This window comes from Oxyura jamaicensis, unplaced genomic scaffold (genome assembly GCF_011077185.1).
Source record: "Oxyura jamaicensis isolate SHBP4307 breed ruddy duck unplaced genomic scaffold, BPBGC_Ojam_1.0 oxyUn_random_OJ71217, whole genome shotgun sequence".
In the NCBI taxonomy this organism is placed as follows: Eukaryota; Metazoa; Chordata; class Aves; order Anseriformes; family Anatidae; genus Oxyura; species Oxyura jamaicensis.
The window spans coordinates 4,531-9,305 of NW_023310415.1; the positions used below are offsets into that span (position 1 = coordinate 4,531).

General features: G+C 44.4%; 2 long non-coding RNA genes across 2 annotated transcripts in view; one reads left to right on the forward strand and one right to left on the reverse strand.

Annotated features, from left to right (window-relative positions):
• Positions 1 to 1,395: 1,395 nt before the first annotated feature.
• Positions 1,396 to 4,775, reverse strand: part of LOC118159603 — a 13,519-nt gene continuing 10,139 nt past the window's right edge. The window contains exon 3 of the long non-coding RNA XR_004747175.1: positions 1,396 to 1,554. This is a non-coding gene — a long non-coding RNA (uncharacterized LOC118159603). The remainder of the gene's footprint in view (positions 1,555 to 4,775) is intronic.
• Positions 1,895 to 4,775, forward strand: part of LOC118159602 — an 11,397-nt gene continuing 8,516 nt past the window's right edge. Inside the window, exon 1 of the long non-coding RNA XR_004747174.1 lies at positions 1,895 to 1,905. This is a non-coding gene — a long non-coding RNA (uncharacterized LOC118159602). The remainder of the gene's footprint in view (positions 1,906 to 4,775) is intronic.

The following is a 4,775-nucleotide window of genomic DNA, read 5'->3' on the forward strand; positions in this document are numbered from 1 at the left end:
GAGCGAATGGCTGTGTGGTGTTTAGCTGCCGGCCGGGTTAAACCACAACAGAAGCATACATAAATTGATACTAAGGAACACTTAAATAATACAACTGGACACAAAAATATACGTTTTTAGAGAAATTCACATCAGTAATTGTATAAAGCTCTCTTCTGTACTAAGGGGTCCTGAAAAATTAGGACTAAAACATTAACTTTGTAATGTAATGTAAAAGGGTTATCATGAAAGTCCTCAAAGGCCGCTATATAGCACACTGACATATTCAAGGCTACCAGCTTATATTTCAGTCTCTGTATTCAAGTTTTGAGGTCCTTTTATGATTATGCAAACATCAGAAATAAAGTGGTGTAATAAATGGTACTTATGAAAGCAGGGTTTTAGAGCCAATATTAAATTTTGCAGGCTCAAAACACCCACTTAATATTTAAACAAGTATTTGATACTTCTGTTTGTTCAAACATAGGGTAAATGCACTTACATAAAAATAACTTGTACTTTTCAACAAGCATGCTCATGTGATTTTTATATTAGTACAAACTTAGAAACAAACAAACAAATCCACCATATGACTTTTTAAAACAAATGATACCAATTCACCTTTCCCCTACTTGAGTACATTTACATTAAGACTTTGAATCATGTGACCCACAATTTTACAACATTAAAATGAATGGGTCCACAAGGATGCTGGTATGTCTCACTGAGACTTAGCATGAATAGAATTAAAGCTCACCACCTTAAGGAAACAGAAAGTCACGTGCTCATGCTTTAACTATATTCCTTTTTGTCTCCAAACTAGAACATAATGTTTAATAGTAACAGAATTTCATGGCAAGAGAAAAGTAGTTTTTAATTAATTATATTTTATTAATTAATATTATTAATTTAATGGCAACATCTTTGGAGAAACTTCCAGTTTTTGTTGTACAACACTGCTTTCTGGTGGTGATTCAGGCATGGGGAGTTCATTCAGTTCAACGTGCTGTAAATATAGTCCCACTTTTCCCCTTTAATAGTTCCAGGGCCCGACATAGAGCATACAGCTCACAAGCCTGAGCTGACCGTGATGGACTCAAAGGTCCTGATTCCACAGGTTCTAGGTCCTTATTATTTATTGGATATCGTGATTTGGCCATTCTATCATATAGTACTGAAAGATTTTTAATTTGCTCCCTTTTCTCTGGTCTTGGGTCTTCAATTTTCTCTGACCCATCTAAGAATTTTACTGTGGCAATTCCTACAGCCCTTGGTTACCTAGTAAGAGTGTCTTGCAGGGGGTTTAGGACCTATCACCCACCCACGAATCCTATAGGAATCACTTTGGTTCTTCACCGGCCAAGTCCCTCACGGGAGAGTGGAACCGCGGTTAGAAGACCTCCACACTTGCTTCGGAACTAGGTTCCGTCTCACTCACACTCTTACACACAGAGGCAACCGAATCCCACCCAACCGAACGGTATACACCTTAAATACTTACGACTCCGTCGTCTTCGTTTGGATCTTCGCACGCAGAATTACGGGTAAAATGCAATGCTGCAGCCGGCAAGGGAGCTCATAAAAAAATCAAATATTTTGCTTGCCTTTATTCAGGTTCAGGATGGTGTTAGTCCCAACCTGACTCGAACAGGAGCCACCAAATGGTGGGGCGCCCCTCCTAGATCCAGTCAGAATTCAGGAACCAAGACCATCCCGGACGAGCCCCCAGTTGTGATAAATGATTAAGTCCCAAATAGGATTTTTGTGATTTATTAAGCGAATAGAGGCAAGCAAACAGCGCTGGGTGCACCGGGAGTCTCTGCTCTACCAGGACGCACACCTGTTACATCAGGTGGTTGATTTTTATGCTCCTAGACTAATACATATTCATCACTATTCCTAGAAAAGGCGGGGTTATTATAATTAGTTCCCGGAATCCAAACCCTCTCTGGATGCATGCGTATCAGTCTCTGGTGGTCTTTCTGGGGGTCTCTTGTGCTGAAGGCTCGTAGTCTTCCTCCCAGGCTTTGTCCTTCGGTCGTCCTTCAACTCCCCCTTTCTCCTTATTTGGTGGATCTCTTTGCTGGTTATCGGAGGCTTGCGCAGTGTCCCATGAAAATGTCTGCAGTTTCCTAAAAAACTCCTTGGTCCTCTTATCTCCCAGACTAGTGTCTCAATGTTCGCCCTTCAAACCCTCTATTTACACAAATTGCTGGATCGTTCCTTTGCATGATACAAGAACTATGTACACTAATCCCTCTGTTTTTCTTAAATAGGAGCTTATATTTCATCATGCAGCCCTAGCATTGTTCCATACTGACACAAATCAAATAAACACATTTCACACACTTCCCCAGGATATCTAATTCCTGTGGATCTAGGGGCGCTCGCAGCAAGTAAACAGTCCAGTCTTTGTTATCTGCCAGGATCCCCACCAGACATGTCGTAAATGGGTCGTTAGCACTAGCCAGGGACAGGCACATCGCTTCTTGTCCTGTCATCTTGGCGAGGGTGACCCAGATGTTGTGGCATGGTTGGATAGAGACCCAGGGCTGGCAATAACCGATGACAGCGGCGATTGTGAGGAGGAGGCCAACCACGGCCTCACCCTCTTGCTGGTACCCATCTTGGTCCGTGACCTGTGGAGACACAAGCATACCCTCGACCCCAAGTTATTAGAGGCTGGGGTCCCTCCCAAAGACCTGTATTTAAATTTTTAACCATTATTTTATTTTATTTTTATTCTTTTTTTCTTTTTCTTTCTTATTTTTTTCATTTTTTTTCCTATTTTTTTATTTTTTCCTTTTTTTCCCCTTTTTCTTCTTTTATTTTCTTTTTTCCTTTTTCTTTCCCCTTTTTATTTTTTTCATTTTTTCCTTTTTTCTTTTTCCCTTTCCTTTTTTCTCGCCTCTCCTCCCTCTCCTGTGGGTGGTGCAGGACATCCCCCCTGGGAGTCCTGTGGTGTTACTTCCGCAAGCAGCTGAGATCTCTGCTTTGACCTGGCCCCGCCAACCTCCATCTTTTCCACACTCGATGGTGGGTCCGGCAGGACTTCCACATGATTTAGAGGGGCATCCCCAGAGTTCTCACCCGCAATGCGCGTTAAAAGTCAGTAACAGTTCTGCAAGGGCTGCCGCTCCTAGTGTTGACATCTGGGCCGCGGCGCAGGCAACCTCCTTCTCCGCCTCCATAGCCTTTAGTATCTCTAATACCGTTCAACACAACTCGCAGACAGTTTTCACCTCCTTTCATCTTCTGAATCCCCCTTTATAGTCCTTTCCCACATGGTATTCCTGAACGCCCGCCATTCCGTAACAGAGAACAGCAGAGCAGTCTCTCTAAAATGTCCCCATCGTTGTCCCAGCTTAATCATCTTAGTCAATTGCTTTCCCATTGTCTTGATACCTCTCTTAGAGAGAATTCCAATGAGCAACGTCATCGCAGCCTCCACTTCCATGGCTGCGCTTTTCCCTGGGAGTCAAGGTCCATGTCTGCCCTGACTATGCACACAAGCAGCACTCCTCCTAGTCATTTAATTTCTGTCCTAACTTAATTAACTTAGTTCAATTGCTTTTCCCGTTGTCTAGATACCTCTCTTAGAGAGAATTCCAACGAGCAACGTTGCTGCAGCCTCCACTTCCACAGCTGCGCTTCCTCTGAGAGGTAGGGAATGACCCTGACCCATGTCTGCCAAGCAGCACTCCTCTCAGCCGTTTACTTTCCCATTGTCTTGATACCTCTCTTAGAGAGTATTCCAGCGAGCAACATTGCCGCAGCCCCCACGTTCATGGCTGCGCTTCCTCTGAGAGGTAGGGAGCGCCCCTGACCCGTGTATGCCAAGCAGCACCCTCTCAGCCGTTAATTTTCCCAATCCCCTCCTCTAGCTGCTTACCACAGTCTCAGAGAACACAGTCAAGCTGGATGTTGTGGTTTAACCCGGCTGGCAGCTAAACACCACACAGCCGTTCGCTCACCCTCCCCCCTCCCTCTCTGGGATGGGGGAGAGAAACCAGAAAGTGAAGCCTGTGAGTTGAGATAAAGACAGTTTATTAAGATAGAAAATAATAATGATAATAATAATAATATGTACAAACAAGTGATGCACAATGCAATTGCTCACCACCCGCTGACCGATGCCCAGCCCAACCCCGAGCAGCCGGCCCCCCCAGCCCGGCTAGCCACCCCTATATATTGTTCAGCATGATGTCAGATGGTATGGAATACCCCTTTGGCCAGTTTGGGTCAGCTGTCCTGGGTCTGTCCCCTCCCAGCTCTTGCTGCACCCCCAGCCTGCCCGCTGGCAGGACAGAGTGAGAAGCTGAAAAGTCCTTGGCTTAGTATAAGCAGTGCTCTGCAGCAATTAAAACATCAGCATGTTATCAGCACTCTTCTCATCCTAATCCAAAACATAGCACCCTACCAGCTTCTAGGAGGGAAAATAACTGTCCTAACTGAAACCAGGACACTGGACTATCTGGTGAGAAACCATCCTCTGCTACCAGATGTCGGAAAGGGAGACGGTCCCAAGTAACGATGCAACCTTGATGTGAGTATAATCATCCTCCTTTATTGCAGGTTCTCACAGAGTATATATAGGCAACTAACTACAGCACGCGCCAATAACAACTTATCTTTGGTCTAGTTTCTCCGTGCACTTGTCTCTAGCTTGTTTCCTCAATATCTCTAATTCAGGGACATGGGAAACAGCACAAAGCCACCTACAAATTCCTTTCCCACAGACTTGAGATTAAAGCAATCAACATTCTGATTAGATCTGTCGTTATCTCAACCCTTCG